Source organism: Phalacrocorax aristotelis, chromosome 19 (assembly GCF_949628215.1).
Source record: "Phalacrocorax aristotelis chromosome 19, bGulAri2.1, whole genome shotgun sequence".
Classification (NCBI taxonomy): Eukaryota; Metazoa; Chordata; class Aves; order Suliformes; family Phalacrocoracidae; genus Phalacrocorax; species Phalacrocorax aristotelis.
This window is the reverse complement of record NC_134294.1, coordinates 6,779,259-6,795,434: the sequence shown is the minus strand read 5'-3', so window position 1 is coordinate 6,795,434 and position 16,176 is coordinate 6,779,259.

Here is a 16,176-nt window from a genome sequence, read left to right as displayed (position 1 = left end):
TGTCAGAGGGGGGGTTTTCTCTCCAGCCTCCACACCAGACCCTGAAAGCCCTCGGTTTATGACTGTTCTCTTCCCATATGCCGTGCCCCTCCTGTTCACAGGGCATAGCATGGGATGAACTCTGAGTCAGTAATGAGTTTCTCCTTCAAGGCACTGATTCTTTGTTTTCCACACATTCAGCAAGTTCTAGAGATGCAGATGCCTTGTGGATCCCGGCTTTGGCGCCTACAAGCCACAGACATGAGACAATCAACGTGCTGCCCCACATAGCAAACGCTGGAGGAAAGTACTACCTTCTGTCACATGAAAGGCAACACCACACCGAACAGGTAGACATCAGCAGAGTCGAGCATAAAACCACACGACAGGCTACCACCTTTCCCTACCCCGTCACCATCTCCCGCAGTCTTTCCATCTGGGAGTTTGGCTTTTCTGGCACAAAAGAGCAGAGCCAGTCAGGCTTCTGGAGCAAAGGAAGACACTTGCAAGCTCAGAAGGGAAGGCGTGCAGAGCAGCAGCACAGTGCCCCTAGGCAAGGCTGCCACCCCCCCACACAAAGCAACACTCAGGAGCTGGCAAGAGTCTCAGGTGTCCTTTTTTGCCATCGCAGGCTTAGTTTGAGGTCAGCCATTTTATAAATTAAAAGGGTGGAGGAAGGCTGCTGGGATTTCCAAGGACGGCACAGTAAGCTTCCTTCTGCACACTGAAGGTAAACTTGCTGCTGCGAGTCAGGGACCAGTTCCACCACGGGCCACCTGACATAGGCAGAGGCCTAAGTGCATCTGATGCCCTGCGGCAGTCAACGTGTAGGTGGCCTATACGTGACACAGGCCTATATTATTCAGCTTTAACTCATTAATGGAAAGAGCCGTACTGAGATCTGAGAGGGTAGGCAAGCTGGCTGAGACCTGAAAGTGATGGAGGGGGACAAGAATTCCTGCCTACCTACTGTAAGTTGCTGCTTACAGTTGAAAGAAGGCAGGTGGGGCATGCGGTCCTAGATTAGAAATCCTGTTGCATAAAAAAGCCTGATGGAAACAGAGGGTTCTGCTGGGAAACGCTATGTCTGACAGCTACCCCTTCCTTATTGCAAGTACTGCTAGCCTGATACTCCTCCCACGTCCGACTAGGGAAATAGTTGCAATTCCAGAAGTTCATAAAGAAAGAGGTGACTTGACGCACGCAAAGCAATCAAAACAATTCCCATCTATTTTGGGGATAAAAGACTTTTGTTCTAGAGCTGGGTGCTGTAATGCCTGACCCAATGATGAAAGAACAATGAGAGCAAAAATATTCCCCCACAAATAAGCGGTGCTATTAGACAGAAATATCCTCTCTGCTCTCCACCCTTCATGGAGGCACAGGCTCTCTCTGCAGAGATTAATTTGTTTTTTCAGTCAAGAAAGGAGACAGATGATGTGACTCCAAAGTCCCATCCAGCCACCCACCAAGGGAAACATCATACACTTTCTCTCTCTGTAAATATTTAACCAAAGCTTTGCTTGTTCAGCAGGCAAGCAGGCTCTATCCTTCGCATTTGGGCTCTCACACCCAGGCCCGGTCCCTGCTGTTCGGCTTCCCACAAAGACAGTCAGCACAGGGGGCTGCACCACGGGCTTTTCAGGAACACTCTCCGTAAGCCACCAGCCCTGTACATAGGTCTATGCATGCTTGATTTAAGGGCAGAGGGTAGTTGTTGTTGTTCACCATTTTTCTTATGACTCTAGGAAGCTTGTAAACACTTGGGAATACATTATGTAACCGCTTGGACATCCAGTGTGTTGGAAGAACTAGAACTGGGATTGCAACCCATGGTGGTGGAGTACTTTGCCAAGCTCTCTGCTCTCAGTTAGCGATACCCAGAATTTATTTACATTTCCAGGGCTTTCTAGTTTAGTTTTTGTATTGGTAGGATTATCCAGCCCTAGTCACACCACTTATATCTATAATTAGATCTTGCACACAGTCAACTTTAACAGCAAATGACCTAAAGCTCTGCCACTAGATAACATTATCTCCCGTGCCTTGAAATTGGGACATGGAGAGCTAGAAAAATACTACAGATATTTCTCACTAGATTAGTCAGTAAACGTATGATCAGAGCCACCCCAAATTACCTTGAAATAAGTGTACTTGTCTTAGCAATCTCCCTGGGTGTGCAGTGACTCACCCCTTTAGCCTTTTCAAATAAATACACCTTGCTGTCTACCCCATCATCTGCTCAGGTTACCTGAGGACTGCCACTGCCAACCTTTACAGGTAGTTCTCACCCACATCTGTTTCAACAAACAAACGCATGAAGTAGCACAAAGTAACAGGTTTATGCTAACATCTGCATCTGTGACCAGACTCCTCGCTGCCCTATGGAGGGGAAAGGGGAATCAATCAAATAAGAAGCATTACTTGGGTTGGAAAGGAACTGAAGTCCATTGCAGGGTTTCTAAACAGGTTGGCCTTGGGGAAATCTGCCACTGCAGCAAATTCCTAGAGAGTACTCCTAGGTAACACCCCCACCCCCCCAAAAAAAAATGGTAACAGGTCACTGGGAACAGTCCTAAACATTCAGAGAAAAAGCATATCAGAAACAGCAACAGAGAAAGAGCTGGACACACACTAACACACACCCACAGCTCTATACATGCTCATACTCAAATCCCAGTCTTTACTGAAAACATGAATATTAGCAATTCCAGCTATTCCTCCCCTTCCCAGCTGCAGCACTGAACCAAGTAAGAAATGAAGTAACACTTACCACTTCCACAGCCATTTTCCCTCTTTGCCCTCAAAAGATGGAGAGAGCCAAAACTGCATATATATATATATAGAGAGAGATGGGATACGGGGCAGAAAAAAACAGGGAGGAAGTAATCACTCTTAGGCACAATTCAGCTGGTAACCTCAGGTGGTGCTATTGCTGCTCAGGAGAGGTGGCAGGGAAGCTTTCTTTAAATCGGGCTGCTGTAAGTGGGGTCCTGCCCTGACCGCTTGTCCCTCACGCAGAGGGAGTCTGGCAGATCCTGTTTAGTGCAGTTCTCCCACACATGGGACTTTTTCTGTCTCCGCACTGCTTCCTGGCACCTGTCGAGGTTATTGCTGCTCTGATACTTTCCCCATGAAAGGCACTCAGAAATCAGTTAGAGCGTCTTTTTTCGTGTGCTCTGTCTCTTTCTTCATCTCTGAGGCTGACAAGATCTTGAGAGGCCATTGCAAGCTTGTCAGGAACGGAGATGGTGCATGAAGCGTGATGGAGAGGTGTCACAGAGGGGAAACAAGAAAAACAGATGCAGAATGGAACTGTGAAACTGGAAAAAAAGGGCCTTTTGTTTGCAGTCTTCCCCCGAGGCTGTTCGTGTTTATGTTTTGCTTGCATTGTTATGCATGTAGGCTACCAAGACCTGCTCTCCTTGCACAGAATTCCCTCCAAATCTCCAAAGCCGTGGTGAAGTTCTTGTTCTTCGCTCTTCACTCCTGGGCGTTTGGACTAGTCTATGGCTACTTGTGAGAAGACACCCTTTACCCCAGTTTTCAACAGCCTTTATTAGCGGGAGAACCCAGCAAAAATGCAGTCTTTTCACCCCTATATGTTAGACCTCTGACTCTAACCGGAATCAAACATTTTCCAGGATTTTAGATCAAAAAGCAGACACTCAGTTTTAGTGCAGTGATTCCTGGACTCTTTCTCATTATAGTTGTTCATTAATCAATGATGACAAGACTTTCCTGTGTTGCAGTTTTGGAAGGAGCATGAAAGATGGAGGCTGAGCCTATGTCACGTATGCTGCATTAACTATCCTCAACCCTTCTGTAGCAGACATAACCATGTTAAAGAGGATGCCAGCAGGAATGCAAAGACAGATATGTCCTATGGTGGACCATGGTAAGGCACCCTGCGTATGAGGGGTCTCAAGCCCAAAGAGAAAGCTTTTTATTTCTGGTTGTGAATGATCTAGACAGTGGGAGGAACTCCAACATTGACCTCATGAATAAGGCTTGTGCCAGAGAAACACTTGGCCAGACTTTGGAGAGAATTTTTCTTGTCTCCAGAGTGTTCATGGGGCTTTGCTGAACAGCCATATCCAGCAGGATTGACGGTGAGGTGGTGCATCTGTTCTGAGCAGCTGCTGCCCTGGGGTACAGATAGTTACACAGGAGAACAACCTGTCATCTGTGTGAGCCTCCGGCCGGATTGCTTTCTTGTAACCTTCTAGTCTTCCGTGGGACAAGAAAGGGGACTTGATGGTCTCCAGGTTTTCCTTCTGGCCATTGTTAGTGAGAGTCTGCGAGTTACTGTGAAGTTGTTCGGAACATATCTTATCACTCTAGAGAAGTTTCCTTCTCGTGGAAATTGGGTTGTTATGTACCGAATAATAACCACCAAGTGCCAGCAGCCACCCTAGCATCTTTCCCGGTTCACATTCACAATGGCAAGAGAACCTGCTGCCGTAGCGCTCGGCATTTTTGGCTAATGCACAGCACTCCGCACCACGCTGCAAAATACTGCGTACTGATTCCAGACAAGATTGCAGTCTACTGTGTGGTATCCTTCTGCTACCAACACCAACAGCCTCTAAAGAGAGGCAGCTGGGGACACCGATATTGTTGCCTTGGGATTTGACCTTTCTTTAAGCCCACAAATCCAATGTAAACAATCCCTTTTTTTGCATCAAACGCCTGTATTGAAAAGCTGGCAGCTATGCTGGGATGAGGGTTAACTTTCCGTCATTGACACCATCACCCAAAGCACCCTTTCTGGTGGAACTGAGGGAACTCTGCCGCTACAACCTTTGTACTCCAAGAAATCCCAAACTGTATTTTTCCAGCTCACGTGTAATAACAAACCCTGTTCTCAGTCACTGCTATCTTGATGAGACAACCTCAAAGGTGCATCACGTCCTTTGGCTACCGCATTTGTGTGGCTAAAATTATGGGAACAAGATGACTTCAAATGATCAAGCACCAAAACCCCCCATCAACAAAAGGCCCTTGGTCAGAGAAATGAGGTGGTTGAGGTGAGTTCCACCCACAGTACCTTTGCAAATCCCAAGGAAACCTGTTTTGCCAAGTGCTAAGAGGAAAGGTCTAGCCCATGGAGGCAGGCAGGCACAAAGCCATGCCTAGCTACTGAGAACAAACTAGGAAAACAACAGTTATCCACACCCTCATTCAGCTGTGTGACATTCTTAATTGCAACAGGGCAAATGTCTTACCCCTGCACACTCTCTTTAGGTAGGATATGGAGTACTGCATTACTAATAAGAAATAAATCAGAAAGCTGAATGAACTCTTCCCCTGTAACCTGGACTAGAAACCTCTTGTGGTCTGAAGAAATCCAACTGATTGATTTCCTCTCTATGCTTTTTTTTAATCTGAATTTCTAAGTATTTGGAGTCCAGTTGTGACTAGAAAGCAAATGCCAGAATATCACACGCAGAGTCTTTGCCTGGTGCATTTGGCTCAGATGGAGTCAGGAAGCAGCAGCAAATTAAATGGCAACCCCGTGTCCAGCAGCAGCATGAAGTGCAGATGGTGCCTGCAAGAAAAGTGGTCTTTGTAAAAGCATCTGTCCCCAAAAGCTGATATAATTCCACCCTCCCTGTCCATGGGCCAAGACTTCATGAGGGGGAAGGCAGTGTGAGAAAGGAAAGCCATCTCCGAGAAGAAATAAGAGCTATCCAAAGCAGTTTGCAGAAAACCGGTTGGATCTTTTCCCCTGTTCCATGTGCGGCTGTGGTAAAGCCTGACCCTCTAACAGGAGAGCTAGTCCCTGAACGTGCTGCGTGGCTGAGCTGATTTCTAGAGATAATGGTATTTATTTTGCAGCTGGACTCAGCTAACACTTGTCCCTTTGAAACTGTGAGGGTTGTGTGAGTGGAGGGACTCTACATCTCCGCAGCAGATGTACATTTTGCAGATGATTTAGGAAGGCTGAGGCGTCCAGGATGGCTGAAAAGGCGGGACTTTAAAGGTAAGGGCTGGTAGCCAACATGGGGCCGTGGCAAACCAAAAGGCAAACCAAAAGGCAAAACTCTCCCTGCTACCACTGAACGGGGCCCCCACGTCCTTTTTCATGGCAAGCATTTCTCCATTTGTACCAGCACTCCCTCTAAGCTCAGCCACCGACCAGCTGCAGCGGCCTTGAGGAAGTTTCCTCTGGGCCCCCCGTGATGCAGAGCTCTTACAGTCCTCTGCTCCTCACACGTGCAGTAAAATACTGTTGCAGGCCAGGCACTGTATTTTTTACTGATAAACAAATGGGTCATCTCAAAACCATATCCAGAAGAGTTAGTCATGCTGCTTGAATATCTCTCCCTCCATGTACGTCCACGCACACAGACCCACGCGCAGCAGGGGTGAGACATGCAGCCTCGGAGGAGCCCTGTTCAAGGCTCACGCGTGTGGCACCAGATTTCTAGACAGGGGCAGTGTCTTTCAAACCAGATAATAAACACTTTTGTAACTCTCTTAATGCCTGTGGGAATGGGCTACGGACAATCTACTCTGGAACACGGGCTCGGCAGGTCTCCCCAAAGCGCGGTAAGCAGACCCCCAGCCTCGGCATCACAACTGGTGCTGACACAGCCTGGATCAGTGAGCGGAAGCTGGTGAAGGAGTCAGGAGGACTTTTCAGGAACAAAGCAGATATTCTTGGCTTTCAGCAACAAGAGGCTTATGTCTGCGAGGAAGTCTGCTCCCCTGGTTGCTATTTTTACTTCTGCTCATCTGTTTAGGGTCTAGGGCTTGGTTTCCTTAGCTCTATTCTATATACTTTGGAAACAATGGCAGCAGGCACTACTGAAACTGGCGGCATCTGAAGGCAGAGAAGCAAACCAAACAGCACCATTTTTTTCCTGACTGGTGTGTTTGGGACTTTTTTTTTTTTTTTGCCTTGCTTCTTATCTCTCCCTGAAGTTCACACAAACCATTGAAAACGAGGTCCAGCCCTGCACATCCTGTCTATACCTGCTGGAGCATCGCCCATTGAGCCTCAGGGGGCAAAAGCACGCCAGTATCTTCTGCTTTGACCCAGCAGTCCTCCCCAGTATGGTTTTCTTGACTTTTACAATGCTGAGGCACCAGTTGTGGAACAAATTGCTTCATGCAGAGATGTCCTGTCTTACGATGTAGCCCCAGAGACAGGATGTCAAAACAATCTCCAGCACCTAAAAGGGCTGGAACGGCTTTTCAGCTCCCCCCTAAATATCCAGTAAGGTAACTTGTGCCAGTAGATCTGGTCAAAGCCCCAGGTTTCCAGAGCCTGACAAGTATATGCTGAAACACCACAGGAGAAGAAAAAGGACAACCCTTTTTCCCCTTCCTCACACATCCATTTTGTGAATGTCTGTCACAAAAAGTTACCTTCGATGATATTAAAGGGGGGCCACGGCTGGTCTGTGCCTACGGGACACCCTTAAACTGTGTTCTGCTCAGCCTCACCCTGGAGGTGGCAGGGATTTGCTAAGTGGCTCACTAGCAGCAAGGCTTTTCTGAACATTAGATCCCAAGTGCAGATTGCTTTCATAGTGACACCCACTACCGCCAAGTGCATTCCCACGTTTTCTTCTGCAGGCAAGGGACTCGCACCCAGCTCCCTTCACACTTTGGGCCACCTGCCCCCTCGGTTCCCAAGCTGGGCCAGTCACTTTCTCTTTGCAGTTTTCACTGCATTATTTAAAACCATCTTCCTTAGGCAGGTTCTCACTCCTTTACTCTCACTGGAGAGAGACAAGATAGGTGCAGGAGCTTGGAAGCTGTGATTATCCCCTTGCGCTGATAATCACATTAGCTGCCAGCCTGTGCAGAGGGGCAGAAGAGTCATAAACCATGTTATTGCGATTGCAACACTTCACAAAGGCTTTACCGCACTTCAGCAGCCTCCTGCTTGGCGCCACGCAGATAAAAAAGTGTTGACAAAAGAGTAATTTTAGCACATTGATTTATTAACCCTGCTGCTGAAGAGCAGGAGCAGAACAGTGCTTTCAGGTGAGCAGGAGGAATGAACCTTCCCGTTCAGCGCCACGTCCCTGCTGCCACAGTGTTACAGACAGGGCCAGCACCTTTGTAAAATGCATGCTGCCTGGCTGGGTAGCTGCATACAATTCCTTAAATGCTCTCCAGTTGGCATGGCTCAACAGACAACTCAAAGTTAGGATGCTCTTTGAGGGCCAGTGCCCCTTTCTGTAGCCCTCTGTAGTCTTACTGAATGCAGGGAATGTCCTGAGTAAACATCCTTTTGATCCTCCTTGCAGTTGGCTCAGGAAAGAAGAGTCTGGATTCAGGGAAGGAATCCAAGGACAGGTCCCCCGGGCAGCAAACCAGCATTCCTGGAGCACAGCTTTAAATTGCACTTCATTTGGTGTAACTAGTGTAGATCCTGAGAACATGCCTCATTCTCCCCTCCACGGTCCTGGTTACACAATCACGCGTGCCTCTCTGCTCTGTGGTCAGGCAGGAGCTGGCTTAGGAAGCTGACTGGGATTTAATTGCTTCTGGCATTCAAGTGCACCCACCCACAGCACGGTCTGGTCCCAACACACTGCAGGCTCTCCTGCTTCCTCACATCAGCTGCCAGCATTTCCCCGAACTCATGCATGGGCAGAGAGGATAAATGCAAAGCAAAGCTGTGACTGCAGCAACAGTGCTGAGTATCCAGTGTGAACAATTCATGGCTCTTCTCACAAAAAGTGGCTCTTTTGTTGGTCGGATAAAGGTCCCTATTTTTCCCCCTGAGAACAGGCTCCAGTCAGGGCCTGGAGAACGGGGTGTTGCTCCTTCGCTTGGGTTGCCACCACGCAACCTGGGAGCAGTGCCCAGCCTGCCTCTGCATTGCTCTTTCACATGGGAATGATGGCAGCCCCTAACAATCTTGCTGCCATGGACAGGCAGAGTGATTATTGCCATCAGCAGCTCAGTTCTGTGGAAGTCGAGTTCATATTCAGCTGCAGGAAGCGGTTAAGCTAAGGTCAAAGGGAGAGCAACGATGACTGGCTTGGGTGGTGACTGGTGGCAGTTACAGAAAATGTGTGCATTGTGCCAGGGACACACTGAAAGTCTGAAATGACACTAGTTTCCAGCAATAGATTATAAGACCATACCATCATATATTCCCTCCCCTTTTGCGTTTTTCAGCCCTCATCAGATAAATAGGACCAGATTTGGCCAAAACCTCAGTGACAGATGCTGTTAACCAGAAATGGCCTTGCCTACTTAGAAGGGATTTAACCCAGAATCAATGTCCAGGTGCATGGTTGGAAGGAGAGCCTGCAGGATGGTAACGCTGAGCCAAGGCTCAAACTGAAACACTGGCCCAGCCTGTGTGTTCAACGCCACTTCCACCCAGTCCCATGGCTTTGTGGGTTCTCAGTCTGGACATAAAACACTATGAAGCAAATTGTGTACTGCCTTCCTGGCATCCGTGGTGCTGGCTGTAGTCACGGGTAGCAACCGGCACAGCACCCAGGACCAGCCGTCCCGAATCAACAGGTCTCACTCTCGTCTGGGTGCACCAGAGCGCACTCGCACGTTCCAGACTCAGCCTCACAGCACCATCTTGAGGTCTGGGCACACAAGAGAACAGCTGCTCCTCCAGGTATAGAACAAGCTACATCATGCCTTTGCAAACAGTGTATACAATTCGGGGAACTTCCGTCCTGGAAGAGGACGGAGGACCAAAAAAAACCAGAGGCCAATCCAGCTATGCACTTCCAGACTCAAACCCAAGAAACACCACGGTCCTGATTGACGCAGTCCTGTGTCCTGGCCCCTGCATCTGGTGTGGCAGCTCGCAAAGCCGCAGCTCAGGCTCCTCTAGAGGATTGTTGCACATGTTCAGCAGAAGGTTTTGTGGCACAGAACGGAGTAGTTAATCTGAAGCTGCTACACAAAGCACCCTTTAGGAAGTCCCAGGCAACACCTAATGATGCACAATCTCTCCATCCACAAGAGCTACGTAAGCTGATAGAGAAACAGATATAAATCTGATTTCCCTGGAAATAATTCCCCTTCTTCCACCTTGAGAAACAAAGTGATTTTTCCCCCTTGAAATTTCTTATGAGGGACAAATGTGCCATGAGGACACAAATGGGTGACAATTTCTAGCATATGGAGGTGCCAGGCAATACCCTAGAACACAGCAGAGACCTCCAGAGTCCTCAGCATCGTCTGCACCCAGCCCAGCTGGGCCCTGGGAGCCTGGCTATTAACACGATTCCTCAAGTAGGGAAACAAAGGCACTGAGTTACCTGGGGCAGTATTTGCTTGCACTTAATTCCCCCCAAAAAAGGTTTGCTTTTCAGAAACACTTATGTGTCCATGATGCCCAAGTACTTCTCTTTCTCTAGTCTGTCAGTTTGAAAGTGAAATCTTGATTTCTGGTCACCACAGGCTCCAACAGCTTCTTTTTTTCTACTTCTTTTCCAGTTTGTGTTTTTAACATGCATCTCTGAACAGAGATGAGTCATGGCAATTGGTAGAGTTTTTCTAAATTGCGGTCTGTAGGTGTCAGAGAGACCCAGGAAGTAGCGTCTACAATGTCTAGCAGATGTACCCTTCCAGACTTTGTGTGTTACTATTGGTATTGGTTTTGTACAAAGTTCATTTATTTTCACGTTCTTCTGCAACCCTGAAACAAGCCCTTTCGCAATGCGTGCTTGACAGGTGGCTTCAGAAAGGTATTAGCATTTCAACAAATCTACACCACACACTTGGAAACATGTACAGTATCTCTGTTTCCTTCTGCCATTCAGAGCCTCCGGGGGTGGGGAGAAACTGGGCATTTTTGCTGTGAGGGACTAGTGTGATGTAGCTGGAGGCATGGGTGACCAGAAACCCAGGTTAAATTGCCACTTTCATTCTCTCCTTTGTCCCTTCCGTTTGCACCACAGCCCTCTCAGGCTCTGTCGAGTCCCAGGGGAGGATTCCCCGGACAGGGCTGCAGGCTGTGGCCGGTCCTGCTGGCACTTACGCGCTGGGAAGGCCAGCTGACTGAGTGCGGGAGCCCTTGGCAGGCACTCCCTGATTATTCTTTCTTTAATGGCTTCCATTCATACTAACCGAATTTTCCAGCAGAGTTGGAAACAATCATCAGTGACTAGTCAGCTCAGCGAAAGAGAAGGGAGGTGAAGGAGGACAATGGAAATTTCCCCAAAGACATTCAAGTTACAGTTAAGCGGTTAGCAGCACAAATACGGAGAGCAAAAGAAATTGCCCAGCACGAATGTCATTGGAGTTACATTACCACGCAGATCCCTGCCAAATTAGCTCTAGAGAGTTATTCACAGAAAACTAAGCACACGGAGTATTGAACTGCCTGCGGTGAGATTGAGAGCAATAGCCAGTCCCCTAAGAGCACTTTGCAAGAGACAAGTGACTCTCACTCTCAGGAAGAACCAGAACCCCTCAGCTGTGAGCGCTTGCAATTCACATTGCGTTTGGTTCCCTTCAACGCACCTCGCTGTGCCCTGGATGCTGGAGGGACTATCCCAAGAAGAAACCCAGAGCCCCGGTTCCTTCCCTTCGCTACATGCTGCGTGGCTGTAACTGGGATCATTCTCAAGACCAGCCTCGCTGCGTGCACCGCTCCCCGTGCCGACAGAGCGCCCCTTGGCAGCAGGTGGGATGCCCGGCTTTCAGTGGGGCTGGGCCGATAGCACTGGTGGGGTGCAGCCAGGCAGCCACAGCCTTACCCTTGGGTCTCACGGTCTGCATTTGACTTCCTCTCATGGTAAGTGCAGCAGGTTCCACCTTCCTTTCTGCTAACCTCCCTCCTAGGAGGAATTTAACACCCTTCCAATAAATGCTATGTTGTCCTTGACTCTAAAAGATCTTCCCGATTTCAGTTCAGATGGTTCATATTTGCACTGCCCCCCACTGCTGAGTGCTCCAATAACTGGAGGCATCAGAGTACCAACACCCAGCTGAAAGCACCGGGAAATGGCTTAAACATTTCAGCCAGAATTTTTGCTGGACTCAGAGGCTTCAGCTGGCAAATAGGGGAGGCAGGGACCTGGTTAGTCGGTTCCTGGCTTCCACTGGCTTAGAATTTCCCTGTGTTTTGTTCACGGTCTTCATTCCCTTGGGATGAAGCATGCTTTCATTTAGCCTGCTGCAAATTTAGAGTCTCTCCACTGATTTCAATAAAGCCAGGCCAGATCTACACTTGTGTGAGAGAAGAATTTGTTCTTTATTTCAGGAGCACCCGGGCTTATTCATCACTAGCTCTTACACACAGTACCAGAGAAATTCCTTAATGAGCCATTATGTTGAAAGCAGCTCTTCCTCTTGCCACTTGTGGAAACCTGTTAGTGTTCGTTTCTCTCATATTAAATCCATATATAAAATCTGTATATAAAGTTTCCATAAACATTTATCCACGGTGATGCTGAGGCCCATGACAAAGTCTGCCTGCGGAGGCGGAAGGGTGAGGTAATCGGCTCCGTGCTGTCAAGTGGGACAGGCTGTAACAGCACTTCCTTGTGAGGAGGGGACTTTTACAGATTAGGACTCGTTCCCTCCCTCGCAGCTACACTGCACTTCTCTTTTACCTTCCATAAATCCGGCCCAAAGAAGCTGTCTCATACCATTCATACTAAGAATATCTCCCGCTACGGCTCAGGGTAAATTGCCTGCTTGGCACCGAGTGTCAGCACTTTCAGTTCTTTCTGGGCAATTTTCTGTCCTTGGAATTCATACTGCAGAAATTAAATGCTCCTGCAAACGTTGGTTCATTTCGCAAAGCACGGAGTAATGTTTTCAGCGTGTCATTCTCGATATTTTTCGTAGCCTTGGAGAGCTCTTCATGTCTTACCAGGCTGGCTGGATCACACTCACAGGTGATGAAGAACTCTCAAGCTGATGCTTGTAATTAAGAGGAGAATTTGTCCTAAGGACAGTGAACGACTTAAGCACTGCAAGGCAGGGCAGGAGAGCCGTGTGCCCCTCAGCAATGGCTGATTCAAAAACCTTGTGAGTGTCTTATCAGACCAGATGCATGATCAAAGAGGAAAAAAAGGGAAAAAGAAAGGGAACATGGAAATCCTGTGAGTAGGACTGGAAGGGACCTCAGGAGTCTGCTTCTCAGCCCCAGCAGAAACACAATGCCATGCGCAGATATGTATAATTAGTGCTTTAAAATGCTCCTCGTCTTTCTAGACAACTCCACCACCCTCCCCATTTCTATTCCAGGGCATGAGAGGTTGCTGTCCCTGCAGTCGTGTGCAGCGGCACGTTCCAGCCTTGTGGCCTCCCTCATGCAAAGCCAGGTACAATATTACAGTCAGAGCATCTGCTTTTAAAAGCGCTGCTATTGCACAGTATTGGCTGCAAATACCGCTTTTGCCTAAAAATCAATGAGACATTGACACAGCACTGCCCGTTTGCCAGGCCCTCATGCTGTTTCCCCAGGGCTGCCCAGCAGTTAGATGCCTGATGCTTGCCTTGAAGCCTGGCTCGGTCTGGGAATGCTGGCAAGCACAGACTGTGTGCAGGGGGATGAGGAACCTGTATTGCTATAGCAACTGAGCCCTGGGCTGCAGGACTCTGAAACCTTGTCTGGGTGTACGAAAGCTGGTCCGTAGGCGCTCTCGCTGACGCTGCAGCAAAGCCATTTAGGAGCAGTGTGAGCAACGGGTAACGAATTAAGGGGAAAGGAATAATGAACGGGATACTGAATACTGGTAACCAAAAATACCTTTCTGTGTTGGAGAAGCCACCTGGAAAGGTGAAATGGAGGCACACAGGCAGCATCAACAGTCCTAATGAACCCCTTAGTTATATTATTAACAAGAGACAGGTGACAGCCTGTAAAAGGCCTCATGTATTTTGCTCACGTTCACGATTCCCCACTGTGTACATTTTTGTGCGTGTGTGGATTTGGGAGTCCAGCTCTGCATCAGCACCTGGTCCACTGCATGTTCCCAGGCACGACACAGGAACGGCCATGCAACTGTCTCTTCTATTTTCCCCTTTGCCAAAACAGCTGCTCCCAGCCCTGGTGTGAAGGACTAAGCTGTGGTTAAACACCCACTGAGACATGGCATCTTTCTAGGGATTTCATCAGCTTTGGATCTGGACCGTGCAGTGATGACAGAGGAGCAGGGAAGCACAAATGAACACTGTACTTGACCAAAGCCTTGTCAGGTAGAAATATATTCTAGTGTCTTCTGAGGTGCATTAGTACCAGGTTAATGTCACGGCTTTGAATCACGGAGAGGATGTTGCAGGGAAAATAAACTCATAACATGGTTGGACTTTAAAAAACCCAGTTAAAATACATTTCTTTCTGACCTCCTTCAGCACCTTTGCCAAGCAGAGCTACGCTCTGAACTCTGCACAGGGTGGGAGCTCACAGAACAAAGCCCCGTCTGAGAGTTTAGAAGAGGCAGGCATCGCTTGGCAGCACCCTCTTCCCCCGACATCTGCGGGCACAGTCCCTGCCTGGCACATCAGCCCTGCCGAAAGCAGGCTGGCACAGCTGCCCTCAGGGTTTGATCCAAGGCTGAGGATATTAAGGATGCCTCTGTACTCTCTACAGGAAATTTAGGATCAAACCAGTCCCACATCAGAGCTACAGCACTGTTTGCAAAGCATTGTCGTGCTTCGGTCCATGCCAGGACACCCCTGAGGCACAGCCTGATCTATCTGATACGAGCTCTGTCCTACTACAGAGAGGAAGTGTGCTTTCAGGTAGATTCATTTCCCCTTCGTTATTTAAACTTTCTGTTAAGTAAGATACCAAATTAAATCAATTTTTGTTTTATTAGGAAGGCTGTTGCCAATAACTCTTAATTTCTTCCGCAGAGGCAGCAATGGGAATGGTTCACTAGAGTACTTGCACCATAGCTAGGTTTAAGAATACTTTCCCTATAAAACCACTTGTATTAAGTGACAGGTGAGCAAAAGTAACAGCAGCTCATATCAAACATCTGTACTCAGTCAGCAAACATTGCCTCCAGGCAAAACCTAATTATCCTCTAGCACAATATCTCCTTCTTATGAAACGGAACTTTCTTCTGTGTTTCCTCAGTCCTAGCAGAAACTTATGACTATTTCTCTCCTTTTAACTCTTCAAGATGAAACAGAGACTGACAGCAGAGGTACAGGGAGGGACAGAAGGCCACACCAAAGGGGAAGCACAGCGATGAACACACTTGGCACTATGATCAATTGCAATGTTTTTTTTAAATGGATGTTTCACTTCTGGTCTGAGGCATAACATGAGATAATCATGTGCTCCTGACTCTAAGCTGGCTCTTTATTAAAGGAACTAGTTGAAGGACTGCTTTATTAGCCCTGTGCATCCAGACCAGCTTGCTGATGCCTTCTCCAAGTTTTTCCCTCCTCTGTGTCTTTCCCACCATATTCAAAGCACATCTGCAAGCACAAAGGGGGAATACAGCTGTCCCCCAGGATTTTGTCATGGTACAGATGCAAATGCAGTGCAACCTGCTGTCAAAGCACCTTATGGAAAAGCATGACTTAGAGTAAGCCTGCTCCTGTCACCCCAGAGGGGCAGTCACAGCAGAAGGTGGTCCCTGGCAGGTGAGGGCACATCTGTCAGATGAGCTGCAGGACCCAGGAAAGTCAACATTGGTTTTGAGCCTGGATCTTTATTTTTAATGAAGGACAAGCCAGAGACCTTTTAGAGGGTGGTATTTGTGAACACTGTATCCAACATTCTGCAAGATTCTCTAGGAAACCATATAGTATCGCCCTCATCTTGATTTATGTTGGTTTTGCTAGGAGACAATCAGCTAATCCACTGCTATCTGTGTCCCACAGTGAAGTGGGACATTGAAGTATTGCCTTTGCCATCCACTTAACCTGTCACCTTCAGACTGTTTACAGAAAAGAAACTAAAACTTTTCTTCTTACTTCTTCAAAGCATCCGAAGATATAATGGTAACCATTAAAGCCTGCAGCTTCAGAATAGACATCCTTTTATGGAAGGACAGAAGGCTCTAGCTTAAAGAAAAGAAGCTCAAACCGATTGCTTGCTGCACTTTTATTTCCCTTTTCAAGTCAGGCAGTCCATTATGCTCATATAACAGGCCTGGGCAAATGCTAATGCATTCTTGCTCTCCTGAATGGCATCAGAACAATTTAGTCAGCACTTTCATCCTGCAAAATCCTAGAGCAATGGAAAAAGCATTAAAAGACAAACTCTACATTCCTTCAGTGACT